The 22,821-nt window shown below is 36.9% G+C and overlaps 2 long non-coding RNA genes and 1 pseudogene across 2 annotated transcripts in view; all 3 read right to left on the reverse strand.

Annotated features, from left to right (window-relative positions):
- The window catches only part of LOC144287477 (uncharacterized), a 45,337-nt gene extending 37,369 nt beyond the window's left edge, over positions 1–7,968 (reverse strand). Inside the window, exon 1 of the long non-coding RNA XR_013355264.1 lies at positions 7,867–7,968. This is a non-coding gene — a long non-coding RNA (uncharacterized LOC144287477). The remainder of the gene's footprint in view (positions 1–7,866) is intronic.
- On the reverse strand, positions 486–3,805 carry LOC144287600 (proline-rich protein 19 pseudogene; annotated as a pseudogene).
- Positions 7,969–14,613: 6,645 nt separating the features above from the next.
- On the reverse strand, positions 14,614–22,366 carry LOC144287478 (uncharacterized). Its single transcript, XR_013355265.1, has 3 exons — positions 22,232–22,366; positions 18,213–18,265; positions 14,614–14,832 (listed from the first exon to the last, which is right to left on the reverse strand). It is a non-coding gene; the product is annotated as an uncharacterized LOC144287478 (long non-coding RNA).
- Between the last annotated feature and the right edge of the window lie 455 nt (positions 22,367–22,821).

A 22,821-nucleotide genomic window follows, 5' to 3' on the forward strand; every position in this document is an offset into this window, starting at 1 on the left:
GCGGTTGGGCTCCTGCCTTTAGCTCAGGTCGTGATCCCGGGATGCAGGATGGAGTACTGCATTGGGCTCCCTGTGAGGAGCCTACCTATCCCTCTGCCTGTGTCTCTGCCTTTCTCTCTCTCTCTGTCTCTCTCTCTCTCTCTGTCTCTCATGAATAAATAAATAAATAAATCTTAAAAAAAATTAAACCAGCTGACATGACAACAAACAAATCTGTTTATAGTACAAAGTATATATAAAGTTTATAAGAATAGTTTAGCATCTGTATATCTATATTTTTATTTATATTAATATCTACAGAGAGATGAGAGGGAGAAAGAAAAGGAGAGAGAGCAAAAAAAATAGCAATATCTACTGAAAGACAAAAAGATTAAAATAAATGGAAAAACATAATGTGTGTGGGTTTTTTTTTTTTTTTTTCCATGTAGAAGTTACTTTATTGAGGTGATTAGGAGTGCTGGTTTCCTGTCTCCTGTCCCGTCCCCTCAGTACAGTGTCATGGGTGGAAAAGACCAGGCCTCTGGGCTGCCCAGGAGAGGCTGGGCAGTGGGGCAGGGGGGCTGGGGCTCCAGTCCAGGGCAGAGGTTCTGGGCAACAAGGGTGATGGTGGCTGAGGCAGGTGCTGTTTGTGGCCCAACCCCCCAGTACTGCTGAGGGGATGGTGTGGCAACCAGCCAGATGCTTTTCAGCAGGTCAAAGGCTGTTGGGGGGCCTCAGGCTGCCCCAGATGGTGAAGGCAACAAGGGCAAGGGGGGTGGCCAGGGACCTTTCGGTGGTGCCAAGCTCCCCCTATGCACCATAGGAGTGCTGGAGCTGTGAGGCATGGCAAAGGTGAGCTCCTTTGTCCTCTGTTGCCTCCTCTGCCTCCTCTCCCCTGGGCACTGGTCAGGGCTGTTGATCCAGGAAAGTGTCATTCTTTGGCTTTCAGGGCCCCCAGGCTTGGTCCCTGGTAAGGGCAGCTGGCAGCCACGGAGCACCAGGCTGAGGTCAGGCTCACAGCCATGGCAGGCCTGTAAGGTGCTCACAATGGCATCCCTGGCTTCTTGCACTAGGTTCCTCCTGGGGAAGGCCTGTGGCAGAATCAGCTGGCACTGGAGCTCCTCCAGCAGCTGCCCCAAGCCAGGGAGCTCTGCGGGACTGGAAATGGGCGGGCCTGGGCCTGAGCCTCAAGGCATCTGGTTCTCCTTGCCTCTTGACTGTAGAGCTGGTTCTTGTGCCCAGTTTGGGCTTGGGGAGGGTATGGCAGGGAGTGATGGGGTGCCTGGTTCCAGGGGCCCACCACTAAGCAGCCGAGCCACGTCCAGAGATTTCATCTCATGGTTGAAAAGACCCCGGTGCTCCGGGGTCAGCCAGCCCTGGGTTATGACCACAAGCTTGGGAGCAGTAGGGGCCACAAGAGGATCCTGACTGGTCACAGAAGGATGCTGACAGGTCAATGGCCACGGCTGCCCATCAGGGACTCATTATGCTCCCGCCTGGTCTTCCGACGGCAGACTCCACCAGGTTTCTCAGGCTGCTGGAAAGGCTGGGGGGCTGGCCCCGGGGGTCCATAGGGTCCTTCTCCTGGACCAACGAACTCCACCCCCACACACCCCACGTGGCTGTGGGGTGCAGTGGCTTCTTTTCCACGGTAAGCCCAGCTCCCGACGCACTGGCCTCACGCTGAGCCTCATGATGAGAAAGGACAGAGTTCATTGTACTTAATAAAATGAAACTCAAATTTGTCTGATAGAATAAATATGATAAACTCGTCAGGAAAAGCATTTTAAAAAGTGTAATGAGGTAAAATAATCTTCAGAGATATGAAAAGATGAAAGCTAGAATAATTAACACTTTTTTACCATGATCAAAACATATAGACAGGAGGTCAGAAATAACACCAAGATATACTTGAAATTTAGTCTACAATAAAAGTAGCAATTTTTTTTTTAAGTCAGTGAGGAAATAAAAATGAATCTTACTGGAAAGAAGTTATATGTGTGTGTATTTTATGTGTGTCAAGTTATGTTTTCCCTTTACTACAAAAATAATTTCCTTACAGATCAAGTTTTAATGGTAAAGTGAGAATATAAAAATTAGAATAGATTGTGCTTATTAGAAACACTTTTTTTAAGGAAATCTTTGCCAAAGAAAGGAGAGAATTCCTTCTTTTTACCCAGTACCTGATTAAAGCTTGGCTTGATTGTAGAATGAGACAACACTTAAAATACAAATATTAGGGGAATTTTTAATAAAGAGACTTTTATTTTTCATCAGAAAAATGGTATACACATTATATACTATTATGTTGTTTTTACATTCTATTGAAAATGGGACGTTTTTATATAAAGTACCTAGACAGTTTTCTACCTTTCTACTCCTAACTTGAGAAGTTTAGTTTGCTCCTTTGTTAATGATCAGGTTATGAGACAATTAGGATCTATTACACCACTTTTCTCTTTAAGTACTGCTCGTAAGGATAACTTTTTCTAATCTCTAATATATTACACATATATAATATTTCTGAAGAGAGAAAACGATAAATTAATTCTGCAAAATATGACATGTTTTTTGTTGTATCATGCATAAAAACCTGTTAGGATTTGAATATCAGGCTTAGACTACCATCTATAAGGAAAAAAAGTTATACTTTATTAACTTCAGTTTGCCTTTTTTTTTTTTTTTTTGTTGTTGTTGTTTCTTTGTTTTCTTTAAATAAGGGATAATTATAACCTCGGAAACAAATCTGAGCCTCAGGATGGGACTCTGCAAGGTTCTCCTAGCTTACTTAGTTCAAAAGTCACTTCTAAATATACCATATGCCATATACCATTAATAAGTTATAATGAAATACAGACATATCTAACTATATAAAACTATTAAATACTACATAAAATAATTTATCAGAATATAACAAACTGAGAAAATAAGGCAATGAGAATTCTCATTTTTTATTTATTATTATTTTTTTAAGATTTTTTAATTTATTCATGATAGACATAGAGAGAGAGAGAGAGAGGCAGAGACACAGGCAGAGGGAGAAGCAGGCTCCATGCAGGGAGCCTGATGCGGGACTTGATTCCAGGTCTCCAGGATCATGCCCTGGGCCAAAGGCAGGTGCTAAACCGCTGAGCCACCCAGGGATCCCCCAATTCTCATTTTTTAACTAATACAGAGCTGATATAAATGAAGAAATATACCACAGTTAATTCACTTGGAAAACAGACAGAATACATAAATATTTAAAAGACCAAAGATTGGGCACCCCGGAAAAACATAATGTGTGGCTCAGCAATTTAGCGCCGCCTTCAGCCCCGGTCGTGGTCCTAGAGTCCCCAGATCAAGTCCCATGTGGGGCTCCCTGCATGGAGCCTGCTTCTCCCTCTGCCTGGGTATCTGCCCCTCTCTCTCTGTCTCTCATGAATTAATAAATAAAATCTTAAAAAAAAAAAAAAAGACCAAAGATTTTGTAAAAAGTTAAAAATAGCTAGACACTTTGGATAGCACATTTTAAGGATGAAAATTATCTTAGTAAATTTGGGCTGCTATAATAAACTACTATAGGCTGGGTGGCTTAAACAACATTTATATCACATAGTTCTGGAGCCTAAAATACCCAGATTAGGGTATCAGTGTAGTCTGGTTCTTGGTTAGGCTCTATCACTGGTCTACAGACAGATAACTATCTTCTGCTGTGTCCTCTCATGGCTGAAAGGGAGCCAGTTAGCTCTCCGGCCTCTGCTTATAGGGACAATAATTCCATTCATGAAGGTCTACTTTTATGACTTAATTACCTACCAAAGGCCCCATCTTCAAATATTATCATTTTGGGATTAGAGTTTCAACATATGAATTTCGAGGGGACTCAAACATTAAGTTTACAACAGTTTAAAAAAAATTAAGTTCACAACAGAAATTAAAAAAAAAATTTCACTTACTATATTATTAAAACTGTTAAACTGGCAAACCAAGAGTATTGAGTGTATATGTCTCTATAAGCTTAATTGCTTAATTCAAGTGAACTGTGGTGAGTTATTGTGAATAGTGGACAAAATCCGGAGTCAGCCAAAGTGATTATCAGCAAAAGATTAATAACATAAATTATGGGGATCCCTGGGTGGTGCAGTGGTTTGGCGCCTGCCTTTGGCCCAGGGCGTGATTCTGGAGACCCGGGATCAAATCCCATGTCGGGCTCCCGGTGCATGGAGCCTGCTTCTCCCTCTGCCTGTGTCTCTGCCTCTCTCTCTCTCTCTCTCTCTCTCTCTCTGTGACTATCATAAATAAATTAAAAAAACATAAATTATGGTATATTCATTTGATAAAAAGTTATTATAAAGAATTACTATGCTGTGGAGGTTATGAGATAAATGAAAGATATTTAAACAAACAAATTAATTAAAAAGCAAGATACCAAACAATATATCAATATATTATTTACCTGTTATGTACAAATCAAACAAGTGGATAGATAGGCTACTGTATATATATCAATGGCGAGGAAGTAGATGCATAGTTAGATAAGAGACAGTTGAAAAGTGTCTTCTTTGCAGAAGGAAGCAGACCAATTTTAAATAAATCATTTTGGAGAGAAATACTAGGTTATGGCAGGGGTATATGGCAGAGAAAGGATGTTTTCACACTTCATTTTATCTTTTTATAAAAAAATTAACCATGTTGCATAGAACAAATCATATGAACTACTCATTGAACATTTTATTTAATACAATATACAGAGAGAAAAGTGCATAAGTCACAAGGGTACAGCATAAGGAACCCCTTACCATGTACCCAGATTAAGAAATAGATTATACCCTAGAAATATCCTTCATGCATGCAAGTCTGGTCTTGGTTTTAACATGATTGATATTTGGGCTTAATTTGACTGGTATTATTTAATACTAGCCTAGAATTCCAAACCATGCTTTTTGTTTGTTAAAGGAATCTAGATTTATTTTAGGAGGAACTTCTTTTTTTTCTTTTTTTTTTTTTTGAAGTAACATTTTTATGAAGTAACTCTCTTAAAAGTGATTAATTAGCATTTTATTCTTTCAAAAGAGGCAAATAGTCACTAATGGTTCTCCAGAAACTGGAAGAGGAAAAATGAGAGTTCTTGGGTTTTGTTTGTATTTTTATCTTTAGATTCTTTTCCTCTAGAAAAAGAAGGAATGGCACATACCTGCTTCGTGATGTTTTACACCTCAACTAAAGTGGCTTGGGTGATTGGATTTGGCAGGGCAAGCTTGGCTTGGCCTTACAATGAGGGATTTAGTTCTTTATTGGGGTTGTAATGTCCAAGCTGGTTTCTTCAACCCTAAAAACTTAGATTCATATATTGAAAACCTACTAGTATTTTCTTATGAAACATCCAGATATTTTCTCAGCCAGTAAGTCCAAAACTATCCACATACTATTTTGAATTTTAAAAGTGCCACATACTTACTGTAGAAACACAAAGCACACACAATACAGTACAATGCAATTATTGTAGAAATACAATGCACATACGCACACACACTCATACACACGTGTATATTAGTATCCTCTTGCTTTTTCCTATTGGAAATATGATTGTTCAAAGTTTTTATTTTTTTTTTTTTTTTACTATCCACATGCAAAATGCTGTAACTATTTATACATAAGTTTCAAACCAAGTAAAGTTAGACAATTTTGCACAAGAATCTACTTCTTTGACTATTATATGCACTTGGTTGCATTTAAATTACAAAGAGGAATGTGCAGCAGGATAGAGATCTTTCAGGTTCAAAGCCAGCACAACATTACCCTTGAGTTACTGGGATGTGATTTTCCATAAATATATTTTCCTTCCGGGAACCAATACACTCATTCTAGAGAAATGGCAGAGAGCTGTACTGTGACATTTAGTGAAAATTCAGTTTGGAAATGGACCTGTGGCTTCAAACTATTATCTCACTTGCATGCATCTTAGATCAAGACCATTGAAAAACAGTTTATTCAAAAGTCCAAATGTCAGCATGAAGTATTCAGGAATTAATGTTATTCTGAGGGATGTGCTGTGTGTATATGTGTGTGTGTGTGTGTGTGTGTTGATATTTTCAAAAAAGTAAAAAAAAACCTGCAAAGATATTTTTTAACTATGAAGCAGGCATTTTTATTATTTCTAAAATTTTGCCTTAGAAAATTTGGGTTTAAATATAAATTATCTCAAGGTAATAGATGATTTCTAGTAACAAAAAATTAAAACATAACTAAACTTGAGATATGCTAAAAGAATCAAATCACCTGAGGGCACCTGGGTGGCTTAGTTGGTTAAGTGTCTGCCTTTCGCTCAGGTCATGATCCCAGGGGCCTGGGATGGAGCCCTTGTGTGGGTCTTCCTGCTTAGCAGGGAGTTTGCTTCTCTCTCTTTTCTCTCCCTCTGCCCCTCCCCACTGTTGGTTCTCTCTCTCTCTCTCTCTCAAATAAATAAATAAAATCTTTAAATTAAAAAAAAATAAAAAGATTCAGTTAAATGAAATATAGGTCATTGAAAAGGGAAGGCATTTTGGAGACTATTGTTTTAAAAACCTCTGCAGAAGTAGGTGCTTCTTTATAGTATGTGTGTGAAAAACTTTGATTTAAAAATTATCTACTTTCCATCTTGCATGATGGCAGGTGAAAAATCTGAGAAGCTGGATACTGAGGAAAAAAACCTGAAGCCAAGAAGGCTGTTGCTGGGGAAAAGTTAAGAATGGTAATCTCAAGGTTAAAACACCAAAGAAGAGGAAGCCCCGCTACAGCCAAAATCCTGTCCTCGTTAGAGAAATTGGCAGATAATCCTGATCAGCTATGTACTCCAGAAAGGTCACATACAAGAGAAAGCATTCAGCAGCTAAATTCAGGGTTGAAAAGAAATAGAAGGAAAAATTTCTTTGCTACTATCACAAAACCAGTTGGTAGTGACAAGAATGGTGGTACCCAAGTGGCTGAACTTCGCAAAATGTGTACATATTATCCTACTGAAGCTGTGCCTTGAAAGCTTGTTGAGCCAGGGCAAAAAACTGGAAGCTAGCTAGCATCACGCCTGGGATTGTTTTGATCATCTTACTGGGAGCCACAGAAGAGGATGGTTTTCCTGAAGCAACTGAACAGTGGGCTGCTACTTGTGACAGGACCTCTGGCCCTCAGTCAAGTTCCTCTGCGTAGAGCACACTAGAAATTTGTCATGCCACTTCCCCCAAAATTGGTATCAGAAGAGTGAAAATCCCCAAACATCTCACTGATGCTAAGTTTGAGAAGAAGCTGACTAAAACCACATACCAGGAAGGTGAGATCTTCAATACTGAGAAGGAGAAATATTAGACTACAGAGCAGTGCAAGGTTGGTCAGAGAGCCATGGACACACAAATTCTGCCAAAAATCAAAGCTCCTCCTCAGCTTCAGGGCTACCTCTGCTCGTGTCTTTTCTCACAAATTGGATCTATCCTGACAAACTAGTGTGCTAAATTTCGTTTCTTTCCCTACATTTCTTGCAAAGAACCTAATTAAATAAGTGATCCATTAAATTAATAATCAAAATCATAATCATAATCATAATTAAAGTCACCCTTTAGTGACAAATTTTGAATAGGGAACATTTGTATCAGATAATTTCTATGTCTTCTACCTAATAGTATACAAAAATGATGTTTTGCATGCTTCCAGAGAGCAAAGCAGAAAGATAGATATGCCTGGTCATTGTTGTAAAGGAGTTCTGTACTCTGGAGAAGATGAGACACTGGATAAGACAAGCATAGTGCGAGAGAGAATGTGTAAGTGACAAGAAAGCAAAAACAACTCCTCTTCTGCCACACAACTCCATTGTGCCTGAAAAGTCAACCACCTCTGGGTAAATTTCAGTTTTATAAATCTCCTGGATGTTACACTTACTCAGAGTAAATCATTACTACCCATGGAACCAGATCCAACCACCCAGCTTCAGTGAAACCAGGAATGATCCCTTGATGTTGCATATTCCTTCTTCTCTGTGCCTCCAGATATCCATTATGACCTAAGCTCATATCTTCCTTTCCTTTACCTCTTCTAATCTGACCTCGTTCCTGATCTCTACCTTCTAAACTATGGTCTTTTGGGGTGTTTGTTTGTTTCTTTGTATGCTTGTTTTTAAATTTGACCTCAGTATAAAGCAAATTGGCATCCTGAAACTCTCCCCAGAATGTTTACCTACTAGCTCTTAAAGAAACTTGAGTGTGCCCTAAAGTCCCCATGTCTTTTGTGGCCATTTCAATCTCATGGTGCTTACTTTATTTTTTCTTTCTTTCTTTCTTTCTTTCTTTCTTTCTTTCTTTCTTTCTTTCTTTCTTTCTTTCTTCTTTCTTTCTTTCTTTCTTTCTTCTTTCTCTCTCTCTCTCTTTTTTTTTTTTTTTTTTTTTTTTAGATTTTACTTATTCATGAGAGACACACAGAGAGAGAGGCAGAGACACAGGCAGAGGGAGAAGCAGGCTCCATGCAGGGAGCCCGACATGGGACTTGATCCCAGGTCCCCAGGATCAGGCCCCGGAATGAAGGTGGTGCTAAACCGCTGAGCCACCCGGGCTGCCCCCCTTATTTTCTTTTATATCACAATTCCATAGAAGTTATATAGCTTTAACCCTATTGTAATTATCAGATCTTTCCAAACTAAAAAGTATTTCCATTTCTTTAAGATATATATCAACTAGATGAATACGCTACTCATTATTCATTACACTCACTCATCTTCCTTGTTTCCATGATGTACCAACTTCTTGCTACCTCCCCTTCATCCAGTCAAAATGTACTTCTTTACTGAGAGTTTTACTTTCACATAGTTTTTTTTTTTTAAGATTTTATTTTATTTATTCATAGAGACAGAGAGAGAGAGGCAGAGACACAGGGAGAGGGAGACCAGGCATCATAGAGAGAGGCCGACATGGGACTCGATCCCGGGTCTCCAGCATCATGCCCTGGGCTGCAGGCGGTGCTAAACTGCTGCGCCACGGGACTGCCCCACACAGTTGTTTTTGTAATTCTTGGTAACATCAATATCCACACCGATAGTTATTTCAGATAACACATAATTTTTCAATGTCTTATCTCTAATAAAATTTTCCCCAAGTTTTATTCACTTATTCTCTCTTATGACAATACTCAGGACAATTATAATCATCAAAACTTGACCTCATTATCAAAAATTATAATGCAAAACCCTAGTCTTCCAAAAACAAATCTCTTTCTTTTTAGTTTGCTTTATCGTGAACTTTCAGTTCAACTCTTCTGTGACCTCTGAACCATTATATCCTCCCATCTATACATCTTACAATTTGCTCATCACCTGTCCATTATCCATTTCCCTCACTTCATTTTTTTTTTTATTGAGCAGCTTAGAGTCTATGGTACATTATATATAATTACTCCTCCATGCCTCCATGAGTGTTTTTGAATCCATCCTCTGCTTTTTCCCCATCCCTGTCACCATATTTTCCTTCTGAAGTTCCAAATCTGAATGAACCTAAAGAAAATATGAATGTGTCTCTCCAAAATATGCCACTTTGGTATATTGATTATTTTGAATTAAAAGCGCTTAAAGGGGCACCTGGGTGGCTCAGTTGGTTAAGCATCTGCCTTTGGCTCTCTCATCATGATCCTAAGGTGCTGGGATGGAGCCCGTGTTAGGCTTCTTGTTCAGCAGGGAGTCTTCTTCTCCTTCTCCCTCTGCTCCATGCCCCTACTCCTGCAGATGCGCTCTCTCTTGTGCTCACATTCTCCCTCCCCCCCCCCAATCTCTGGAGATAGATAGATAGATAGATAGATAGATAGATAGATAGATAGATCACTGCATACTTTTCATTTTCTTCATGGAACATAGTTTATAAAAACATTTGTGTGATTTTTACCTGCTTAATGTCTGTCTTCATAATGTCAGACACTAATATTGCATGTACTTTTCTTAGATGGTTTTCATTGACTTTTATATTCTAGTCACTTTGTCTATCTTACATCATACAGGGCAATACACACAGAAGATATATTTGTTTGTTAAATGAGTGAATAAACAGACCTACTACTTTGATCTTATTACAACAGTAATATTTGTATCTACATGGATAAAGGCTTAGAGAAGAGGTCAAGGATTTGGCATTTCCTCTATGTTTTCACAATTTTTAGAAACAGTAGGTTTTCAGCTGTTCCTTTGTCTCATTGAAAGTAATCATATCCTGTCAATACATTCTTTTTCTTATTTGATATCTGTAACTGACAGCTTTATCTTCTCTTCTCTTGCTAAGCTAAGGAGGTCTTTACCTGCTTGCAGGCAGAGTGGGAGGCTCTGCTCCAAGGGAGAACCTGCTTTTACTTTGGTGCCTTCAGGGCATTTGACATCATTCATTTTGATCAGGCTACTTTCTACCTTATTAGTGATGCTACATGCTTCATGGTCCTGGTTAATTTCCTCTTACAGATTTGCATAAATTGTCAACATTATCCTATATCTCAGCTACATATTCCTTCAGGGAATTGATCAGCACACCTTCTCTCACTTGAATACTATATTTAAATTCCCTACATATCTGTATTGGAATATGCCTGGGGAAAAAATGGAATATCTAGAGAATGTCTGATTATAGACATTACCTGAAGTATAGTTCAATAATATCATTTTATGTATCAACAGTTGAAATGCTGGATTAGTTTACCTGCTATTTTTTTAACATGGTGGCAGTTTCTTGTTTGTTTAAGTAGGATCTTCCTTTTCTATAACTTTTCTGTAACCATTAAATATACCATGTAAAGTCAGATATGGATTATTAGGAATTAAGTTAATTTCTAATTTTATATTCTAGAGATTTAAAGTTTTAGGAATCATAACCTTTATTAATATCAAAATGGAGGTACTTACTGTTTGGTGAGGTATGGAGAATCTAGCATAACTACTCTCTAAGAAATAAAATATAAAGATGGACCAATTAAAATGAAATAATTCACTGTTATATATAAGCTCCCAAATACAAGACAATTTTGCCTACAGGCAAAACCCACTTTAAATGTGTTTTGTTTGTCTCTATTACTGATCTTCGTTTGCACTGGTGTGTGCTGAGAGTTTAGTCAAAGAATTGTTTATTCCATCTTGGTTTATAGCAATGAGTAGGGTTGAGTTCATGTAGGAAACAGAAACCACCTAATGATATTTGAAAAAGAGTATTTTAATATGAAGAATACCATGCTTATGAAACTATTGAAAGGGAGGAAATGATAAAAGAATAGGTTTCTCAGAAGGACACACATGATAATCCCCATTTTCCAGAGAAGCTACAACCCCTGTGCACTAAGCATGAATTTTTAGGAAGTTGCCATTGGTTTCACTGTATTCCAAAGCATATTGCTCATCTACCTTTGGTTGGCTAGGACCAGAAACCTAGTGCCACCACAGGCACAAATGTGTCTTGACACACATCAGTTGGGGATGGACACGGACACTGATTCTGCCCCACTGACTGCCATGATCACCTCCTAACACCCACAACCCAGACATAGTACGCTGAAAATCTGTTTCAGACAAAACCACATCTTTGCTTTCCAGAAGAAAATATCCAAATAACAAGAGGATTGCTTGTGTTCCATTTTTGCCTTCCAAGGCTCAAGTGAAAATGTTGTTTTTAGCTTTATGGCATTCAGAGTAGGAAATAGGAGTAAATGCTGCGTGACATTGATAAAATCTACCTTAAATATCTGTGAAGGAAGTCAGCATAAAAAGCTCCATTAAAAAAAGTTGGCCACAAATATTCCACTTCACAGATATTACGATTTTGAAATAATGCAAAGTTCTCTATTCCCTGAATTTCTCCTAACTCAAAATATTTGAATTTCCTAAATTCCCTAGGCTTTCTCTTGCCTTCTACCTTGTACATTGCTCCTGAAACCATACATCATTCTCTCCCTATATCCTATTTATTGGCCTACCTGTCTATTTCAGGAAGCCTTATTTTATCTCCAACTTCACTTACATTTACTTCCTCTTATATGCTCCCAAAGATCTCAGTGTAAATCGCTATCATAAATTAACTAGTAACATGCCAATATATTCCAATAGACCATAACGTTTTCAAATAGTCTTCTTCTGTACTCAGTATGCATGGCAGGTGTTGAGTACAAGTTATTTGAATCTATGTTCAAATGCCATTTTCAGGGTTTTTGGTACCATTTAAATATACAAACTTCCACTACATTCAAAGTGCTATGTTAATGATTATATGCACACTAAAGGATTAGATACTTGTTCTCAGTTTTAAGATTAAATGTATTGACCTGTTAGGTAGATCTAATTAGGTTTTATTTTTCTTCACAAACTTGAGAAAGTTGAAAGATAAGGAAGCTTCTGTACTCTCCTATCCAGAAATCTTAAATCAACCATTATGTTAGTCTTAGCTTTTGCTTTTTATATAAAAAAAAGTTAGTAACTCACAAAAAAAATTAGAAGTTGTTCTGCTCACAGAAGGCAATCACCACCACCACCCCTGCCAATCCACCACTAACAACTAGTTTTGAGCAGCAAATAAAATGGGAGGAGGAATGTTTAGGTGAAATTAGAGCTCCAGCAATAGTTGGTGGAGTTGAAAACAGAAGAAATATGTTTTCTCAGAATTAATGACATTGCTTTTCCCTTACCAGAAATTCTATCCCAACTCCTCAACCATGACTATTATTTGAGAAAATGTCAACAAAATGAATTTTACATGTTATCTAGTAAAATCCCACTGATATTTAAAAAGATTTTTTTTCTAATGATGAGGTATTTTCAACAAAATCACAGGAATTTTTGAAAAATTTCAGATGCATATGGTAAGTGTTATAGACTGAATTTAATTCATAGTGAATTGCTTGTATTTAGAAATGGTATTTATTTATTTATTTATTTATGGCAAAAATTGAAATTCTAAAAGCTGCAGAAGAAAAATTTGGAAAGTAAATTATAGACCATAACAATAATTATGATATCACTATGTTTTTATACATTACTTGTTTTTTCTTTTTAAAGATTTTGTTTATTCATGAGAGACACACAGGGAGAGGCAAAGACACAGGCAGAGGGAGAAGCAGGCTCTGTGCAAGAAATCTGATGTGGGACTCTGATCCTGGGACTCCAGGATCACGCCCTGAGCTGAAGGCAGATGCCCTTAACCGCTGAGCCACCCAGGTGTCCTTATACATTACTTGTTTATCTCAATAACAAACATGGAACAGGTAATAAAAAACCCAGATGAGATGGCAAACATCTTTACAGTAGAGAGTTAAATAAAATAAAAAATATACAGCCATTTTATGAGCTACTTACATCTAAACATAGATATCATTAGTAATTGAGGGGTATTGTTTGGGAAGGAGAATAAATTGTGAGTTATCACTCATTCTGCTGCTAATGACTAAGTAATTAAAATGCCACAAATACTTGTTCAAGTTTTGAAGATGAAAAGCTGGCCAGGGCTGGGTTGGGAAAGGATGAGCAAAAGGGAGAAAAAGAAGAAGGGAAGGGAAGGGAAGGGAAGGGAAGGGAAGGGAAGGGAAGGGAAGGGAAGGGAAGGGAAGGGAAGGGAAGGGAAGGGAAAGGGAGGGGAGGGGAGGGGAGGGGAGGGGAGGGGAGGGGAGGGGAGGGGAGGGGAGGGAGAAAGACATATGGGTTAAAGTAGGGAGAGAGTAGGCTTTTTGTTTTATTTAGTTAAATCTTAATAATTTCTTAATTTTCAGTTTGAGTATATATAAATGAGAATTTTCTTTTAGATAGGACAGTGTCATAAGTGGTTTAAATTATATAAAGGTTATAAAAATTTCAGAAGTATATTTTTCCAGAGTAAACTGAAAGAGGTCACCTTCTAGAAATTTGCCCTATCGTTATACTCCCAAAATTTCACCTGAGTCTTCTTTGAAAAATACAAACATTAAATTAAAAAAAAAAAAAAAAAGAAATGTGGAAGCTCACATAATACTGATGAATGTAATGTGTCATCCATAGTGGCAATTGTTTTTTGAAGTCACAAATTTTTTGATTAAGACCGAAAAAGGAATGTGGTTCCATGTGCCAAAATATTAGAAAAAAAACTAATACCTCTTAAGTACATATAAAATGGACTTTAGTATCCCACTTTTTTTAAATTTATTTTCTCTTCTTTATTCTCCCTTCCTTCACTTCTTTTTTTCCCTTTGTGTACTGAATTTGTGGAACTCTATTTTTGAAGAGGTAAAAACTATTTTCCTTCCTACACTGAATTTGTGAAAGTGAACTACTTTTGAAGAGGTAAATACTATTGCTTCAAATCCCTGATATCATGCTTAGTCTACATTCTAATTTTGCATAGTTCAGGCATTTGGTATATGTTTCCAATTCCTTTGGTTTTACTGACAAGTCACAGTACAATGCAGTGCCTGACTCATACATGGCTTTCAGTAAAACTTATTGATTGAATAAATGAGTTCAGGTATATCATGAAACAGTGGCCCCTTTTTGTTGTGAAGCTTTCCCGTTGTATTAGAATTCTTCTGCTGCCTTAGTAATTTCCTACAAAGTAGTTTAGAACACAAATTTATTATCTTAAAGGACTGGAGGCCAGAAGTTCAACACAGATCTCACTGAACTAACATCAAGTTGTTTAGTAAGGTTGTATTTATTACTGGAGGTTTGGGGAAATAATATGCTTCCAGACTCACTTAAGTTGTTGGAAGAATCCAGTTCCTTGTGGTTGGAGGATGTGAGTTTCTATTTCCCAGGTGGCTGTCAGTTTGCAGCTGTCCTTCACTCCTAGAGGTCTCTCTTCTTTCCTTACAGGTGGACCTTTCATCTCAAGGTCAGCAACAGTGCAATGAGTCCTTTTGTTCTGCATCTCTCTTCTGCTTACAAATGGAGAAGGTTATTTGCTTTTAATGAATCATGTGATTATTTGAACCCACGTGGATAATCCAGGGTAATGCCCTTATTTAAAGGTCTGGAATCTAAATTACATCTGTGAAGTCCTCTTTTGACATCCAATATAACATATTCACAAATTCCTGAAAATTAGGGCATGGACACCTTCAGGATGCTATATGCATTCTTTTTCTTTAATGCTCATTTGATTATTTAAGTGACTGATGTCGAAAGAGTAGCTCAAAATTTGTGTGTTTTAGAACACTTGAAACAAAGTCAAAATGATCCTTGGAGTCTTGGGAGGAACTTCTTTACTCAAACTTTGTACTTGGCTGCTAGTTATCATTAATATTTATCTACCCTGGAGTAACAAAATAAGTGCTTTATAGTCACTTCTTAAAGTCACATGACTGTGTCTTTTTGATCATCATTTCCTCTGTGTAATTTGGTAGGAATAGCAGGGGAATGGTATTTACTCTGCTCAGGTATCACAATAGTTCACAAACAAGACTTAATATTGATAAAACATGACATGAACCTCCTTTTGAAGGTTAGATTTCAAGAAATAGTGAATTAAGTTGTAAGTAATGAGCAAGATCATTTGTAGTTCATTGATATGTGATTGTTGTAGTCCATGATTTGGGTTTGCATACATTAAAGTTGTTAAATATATATATTTAAATATAAGAGATTTAATATAAAGATTATAATTTCAGGACTTATGTTTAGCAAATTTAACTTTAATGACAATGCCTTATATTTATATAGTACTTTATAGTTCAGAAAGTGTTTTTTTATATTAACAAATATAATTCTATTATAAAGTTATTGTGACAAAGTATATCATCTCTATCCAATGATAGATTGAATACATGGCCATGAACCTAAACTGAATTCTTTAGTTCCTTGTTTTGGTATCTAGTTTTCTGTGTTTTTGTGTGTATGTGCGTTTTAGTAAGTGTATTATTTAAAGATAAGATATAAAACTAGATAAGAGTATCTGTGTGATAAAAATGATATAAAATCCTCCTAAAAGTAAAAGGATGGAATAAATAGATTCTGGAAGATCTGTCCCTGCAGCTCTATTTCTCAAATCTCTGTTAGGGATTGGGAGAGGCTAAGCATATTGCAGATAACTTTAATACTTTAACAACTTTTGTTACTTGACAGTTTTACTGACATCTGACAATTTCTAAAGTTTTATTCTTTTTTTTCTTGAGATAGGGTTCATTTATTTGATGCCTATATTTATACAGGTTATATAACTTCACCACAAAAACAGTTAAAATAATTAAAGCCAATAACACACTCAAGGGCAAACATTTGTCAGTCACTGTATGTCACACTCCTATGTATGAGTTATTGCTTATTTATGCACTGCAGCCTGAGGTAGAATTTCCTTGAATTATAGCTACCCAAACTCTAAAACTTCTAATTATTTTTGTTTTTGGATCAACCCAAGCAATGAAAGCACAGTCATATTATAACAAAACCCAAAAAGACTGAGAACTTCCCAGAACATTCCTTTAACATAGAAGTTAGACATCTATTCCAAATCAAGTCTTTAAATAATTTTGTTCAATTGTATATCCTGTTCTATTTTATAAAAATTAATCTCTTGTGCCAGTGAAATCTTTAGAGTGCATAAATGAATTGCTTAAAATTCCACCAAATATTTGAAATTTAATGTGAGAATTATTTCCTATTGTATATTTGTTTAGTAATTCACAATCTTTGAGATTCTGATTGATACTGAACCTGCACTGCATTATAATTTACTAGATCTTTTCAATGGCAATGAATCGTGACAACTCATAAAATACTCTATATTGCCTTGTTTATTTCAAGGACATTTCTCTAATTTAGAACAAAATAAAATCAGGTGAAGACAAGCCAAATTTTGAAGAGAATATCATTTAGTTTTGTGAACTGCATTCCTTGAGTGGCACAAGCAAAATGACTGGCTAGGGTGTGACAAATACAATAAATTAGAAAAGGTGTCTCAGTCTTTAGGATTTCCTACCAAATGGTTTCTTTAATCATTAAATACTGACCTAGTCTGGGAGAGAAGTTAATGAAATCTGGCTGGAAATCTATTGCACCTGACCAAAATGGCCTTCATGTTCACCTCAGATTGACTAAAGACTTTAGACATGCTTCTTCTTGATTCTTGTCTTCTGACCTCCCTTTTCTTAGAACATTTACTTTAGAAAACTAGTAATTGTCAATCCTTTCTCTGACCCTTTGAGATGTAAATCTTTTTAAAAAACCTCTTGTCAGTTTTACAACCAAGGACTGTATTTCTCAAGGACCTGGGAGCCATCCCTTTGAAATACAAACTTCAGGAAAGGTAACAGCCTTATTCCCAGTTTTCTATAGAAGGACAGCAGCTGAAGAGCATCTTCATCCATGTTGTAAAACTCTCCTGTCCTGAGCACTTCCCACTCCAATTCTTAAAATTTCTTCTATTTGTTTTATGAGGGTTGTGCTCACACAGAGTTCTGGCCTTTCTCTCCCGTTGAATGGTCTTGAATAGCCTTCCTTATTCATTTGATTTTATCCTGTGCAATTTTTCCTTGACACATTGTAAGACAAAACCTAACTATGAATATCAGAAAATAAGAAGGAAAACTCTCCTTAACTTATAATATATAGCATTAAATTTTTTTAAAAAAAGCACTGTTGGCTCATGAGAAATAGTAAGCACATTTTAAGCATATGTTTTTGCCTTTCTATTTACTGAAAATTGCACTAAAATAAAGTCTTAGGGTGCATGAGAAAGAAAAGTGTAGCAGTGTAGAGAAGAGTGACTGGGTCAGAGGTGATGTTAGTCAACAGTTTATGAGTGAATTCATCAAATTTCATGAAGGGTGTAGGTGAAAAGGGAATGTGGAAAATTCCAAAGCTAAGATTCCTAGAATATACTTTGAGCATCGCTAGAAAATGTGACAATCAGTGTGCCTGTTACAACATCAGTGGGCCTCAGGGCTTCTATCAGAATTGCCTGCAGAAACCTGAGTGGAGAAGCAGGGCTGCACATTAAGAGCTCACAGAAGGTTGTAAAACCAGGCAACTGGATCATTCTTCCCTCATCCCCAAACAGAAGAAAGGCTATGAAGTACAGAGTAAGCAAAACTGAGATATCTTTTCAATAAACTGAAAAACAAAACCAACCAACTTGCCCAGCAAACAACCAATGATACAAGAGGCTTAGTTCTACACTGAGGTTCTTAGGAAAGAATTCTTCCCATTCAGATATTTCGAGAACCCACAGGTCTCTTGTTTCACAGAATTCCTGCTCAAAGAAGAAACGTAGAGTTCTTTCCATTCAATAGTAAAGAGAAAAATGCAAAAATCCACTAACCTGCTTTTGGAGTGTGAGTAGATAATTGAAGGTCGACAGATACACAAACCGAACTAGCAATATAAAAATTAAAATAGTAAATAAATAATTATTTCCCTTAAAACTGTACATGAAATTCATGGCCTAAATATAAAACAAAACACTTGATAGAATGTAAGAGACCAGATTCCATTATCTATAGTTCCTTATTTAGTTCTTTGTTATCTGTGCTGCCTTTCATGGAAATCTTGTTTACTTGCTGATACTAAATATTTTCATAATGAGTTATATTCTGGGTGAATTACTTTTTATGGAATCCTGCATGCACAAAGCTGTTTAAAATTCCTAAGTTCCTGGGATGAAAAAAGGAAAATCTTCAGGTATGTTCTGATTGAGCTGGCTAGCTGGATGCAAGGCATTTTTTATGATTTGTTTGGGGAACGTACTTGTTTTTCTTTAGTTAGTCCTGAGTTATAAGGGAGGGGCAAAAATTAGTAAAATTAGTAAGCTGGTAATTCTTTTTTCTTTTTTTTTTTAATTTTATTTATTTATTCATGAGAGACAGAGAGAGAGAGAGAGAGGCAGAGACATAGGCAGAGGGAGGAGCAGGCTTCATGCTGGAAGCCTGATGCGGGACTCAATCCCCAGACTCCAGGATCACACCCTGACCTCAACCACTGAGCCACCCAGGCATTCCAGTGAGCTGGTAATTCTTGATTAGATCTAGCGTTTGGGGATGATTGCTAGAGGCTGCAGTCTAGCTTCCTGGGCTGGTTACTGCATGTACTGGTTATACATGAGAGTTCTGATTTTTTATTTGGTCTGGTCATTGTCCATTTGTATACTCATTCTCTCAGGGCTTTAAATCCCCTACAAGCCTAAGTTTTGCAGCTTTGACATTACTTCCTCTCCCTAAACACACAGACACACACAGACACACACATAGAAGTAGGGCATGAAAACTCCAGTGCATGAGATGGACTACCTGTTGCAGCATTATGGTGAGCTGGTTTACTCATGCTTACTTACTCTGGCTTTCATGTTTCCTCCCCCTCCTCCTTCTCTTTCACTTTGGTATTTAGGGATTTTCATTCACTTTCTTACTTTTTAATTTTATTTTTAATGCTCAGTTATATAGCTAATTTTCTTATTCTATTTTAAACTGCATTTCTAGGAGTTTGGAGGAGAAGGATTTTGCATATTAGCTTGTCTTGCCACTTTAACCAAAAGTGTTTATTACATTTACAGAAATAAAATTCAAAAGATGAAGACAGGTAATAAAAAAGAGAATAAAAGGGAAGCATAGTTTGACACTGATGTTTAATTTTTAAAAGTGGAAAATTTATCATGAGAACTCCTATGGCTTTGAAGGGTAGAATGAAGCTAAAGTCTCTAAGCATTAGTTACAAAATTGCAATTTGTAGGGTTAGTCCTGTAGAAAGAAATACGGTAAGGAACATTCTCTTAAGAGCACTGCATACTCAGGTTTCTGTAATTATTCATCATGGTTATGGGGAACATTTTGCTCTAAAGTGCCAAGCTGGGGATCCCTGGGTGGCGCAGTGGTTTGGCGCCTGCCTTTGGCCCAGGGCGCGATCCTGGAGACCTGGGATCGGATCCCACGTCGGGCTCCCGGTGCATGGAGCCTGCTTCTCCCTCTGCCTATGTCTCTGCCTCCCTCTCTCTCTATGTGACTATCATAAATAAATAAAAAATAAATAAATAAAAAAAACTTAAAGTGCTAAGCTTTTGGATGTTGTCTTCTATGAAATTGTGGTCCTTTCTTTACATCCAACTTCTCACTCTGTCTCCTTTTGTGCACTTGCTTGCACAAAACACCCTCTTTTATGCAATATGCTCTACTTTATTTTTCCAACTTACCTTGAAAGGAGAAATGCAAATTAAAAATAAGAGACTTAGTTCTCCCTGTTGAAAGTCAAGAAAGAGACTTTCCCTTTTTCTTAGAGCATTACTACTTCAGAAAACTTGAAATTTTCAGTGCTTTCTCTCTTTGAAATGTATGTAAATATTTTTAGTTGCTAAATAGGTCCTCTTACCAGGACCAAGAAATGTCTTTTTCATGAACCAGGAACCATCTCTTTCAAATGTAATTATTGAGGAAGATAGAGTCCCTACCTCCCAAATTCTGTGAGAGGCCAGGAGCCTGACATAGACAGGCCTCTCCCTCCAAGTTGTAAAACAATCTCTTGTCATAAGGATATATTTTTCCCTCAGTAAAAAACAATTAGCAAACCCAAATGGTCACCTTAATTACCATGTGAATCTAAGATGAATATGTGTGACAAATGGTGCTTTCCATCCTTTTACCTAAGAACTAATTATTATTTGAGAACGTATGCAATAGTTCACACTTGCATGGTTATCTAAAAGAGTAAAATCTCTTTCTTTTTTTTTTTTTAAATTTTATTTTATGATAGTCACAGAGATAGAGAGAGAGAGAGAGGCAGAGACACAGGCAGAAGGAGAAGCAGGCTCCATGCACCGGGAGCCCATGTGGGATTCGATTCCGGGTCTCCAGGATCGCGCCCTGGGCCAAAGGCAGGCGCCAAACCGCTGCACCACCCAGGGATCCCTCTTTCTTTTGTTTTCTTTTTTTTTTTCAATGTTTTAGTAGATTGCCTATGATTTGCATCACATTCTGATGTAATGCTTATTCAATAATAAAATTGTTTTCTTTCTCCACTACTTATGACTAGGTTTTCTGGGTTGGCAGGAAATTTTTGTTTTCATTTCCTAAATAGCCTCCTCTGGAATGGTTAAGATTCTACTTCTGGACAAAATAGTTTCTGAATGTACATTTTATAAAATTCAGAAGATGTTGCAACTCAGTACAAATGGAGGGATCTTTTTCCGTGGATGTTTTCATACAGATTGCTAAACAATTGGTCCAGAAGAAGGAATGGGAAGACCTCTCCTGCTGTGTCAGGAGAACATTATATAGCCTGAGGAATTATAGAATTGTAACCCATATCCATCATCAGTAGTTTAGAGTGACATATGAACAGCTAAAACAGAGTTTCCCTCTTCACTTCTGTTGGCACAATTGGGAATGATGCTAGATTCATGCATTTCAAAATCCACGAGACTACCAAGAACCATTTGCTAACAGGGTCTGTGAGAATGAAGTTAAGTGGAGGCAAATAGCAGAGGAAGTAAAAGTAGCAAGAGAGAGACTTGGAGTCCTAATGACATTCTTGGATATTTCAGTCCCACTTTTCAGATTCAAGCTACTCTAATTTGTGCTTATATAATTTGTAAAATAAAAAATTTGAACATATTCACCCACTATGCCAAATAATGGTCTCAATATGAAAAGAGTAAATCTTGAAATATTGAAAGGTTTTATTTCATATACATTTACTCCTCTTAAAGGTATTTATTAAACACATATCACATGACACATACTTCCATAGTAAGGAATTTATCAGTGAACACATCAGAGAAAAATCCCTGGATTCAATTCCTTATATGCCAATGAGACGGTTAGTCAAGAAACTAGGTAAATAAACCAAATGCATAGAATGAGAGCAAAGGAAACAAAATGTTCCATGAAATAAAGAGATGAAGTACCAGGAAGGAGGGATGGAAAATTAGATACAGAGTCCAGGCAGACCTTACAGAGAAAGTGACTTTTTATTCAAAGACCTAAAAGAAATAAGAGTGTTTGCTAAGAGTATGTCTGGGGAACATCATCCCAGCCAGCAGGAATAGTGGCAGTGCTTGGAAATGGGAGTGTGCCTGACAGGTTTGAGAGCACCGACTAGATCAGTACAACTGGACTGAGGGCATGAGTGAGCATGTAGAAGCAGATGAGATGGGAGTGTTTTCTGACTGAGGCTTGGTGTTCCTCAGAAGGACTTTGACTTCTGCTCTGAATGAAATGGAAAGCCACTTGACAAATATATCAGAAGATTGCTATTCAATTTATATACTAAAATATATTATTCAAATTTGACATTATATGTTCTTTTAATAATAATATATGTGATTATAGCAACTAACATATTTCCCATACTTACTTTTCACTAGTTGTTTCCTCATTCTGACAGTTTGGTATTCAACTCTTTTGACTCAGAGATTAGATGGCACAAGGGTTTTGACTGGTAGACACAACTTCCTTTAGCCTTATTGGTAATGCTTTATCTTTTTCCAAGGAGAAAATACTGTGAGTTAATTTTAAAGATTATAATTTATTTTAAATGTACATTTGTGACTAGAATAAACTTTGGAAACTCCACTTCCTTTTACTTATCTATATTATCTTTGTGACGCAAAAAATTCTGAAGTCAAAGCATAGAACACTGAAACACTTAATTGGTTGAAGAAATGCTTACTATAATGCAAAACCAAAAGTTGATTTTAGTTTGCTTATTTTTTTATCTTTAAGTCTTTTAAGAATCAAGTACTTTCATTGTAATTTTATAGTAGCACTTATTTTTAAATTTATATATGTAAGTTATAGAAATCTCAAATATGTTGCTTGCATAGGGTTATCAAGGGAAATCTTATCTGGTGCCTGGAACAGTCAAACTTGCCCTCAATAATGTAGCCTTGTCTGAGGTTAAACAGTGGATAGTTAACTTCAATCTAGAGAGTCACCTTTGACTTA

This window comes from Canis aureus, chromosome 17 (genome assembly GCF_053574225.1).
Source record: "Canis aureus isolate CA01 chromosome 17, VMU_Caureus_v.1.0, whole genome shotgun sequence".
Lineage (NCBI taxonomy): Eukaryota > Metazoa > Chordata > Mammalia > Carnivora > Canidae > Canis > Canis aureus.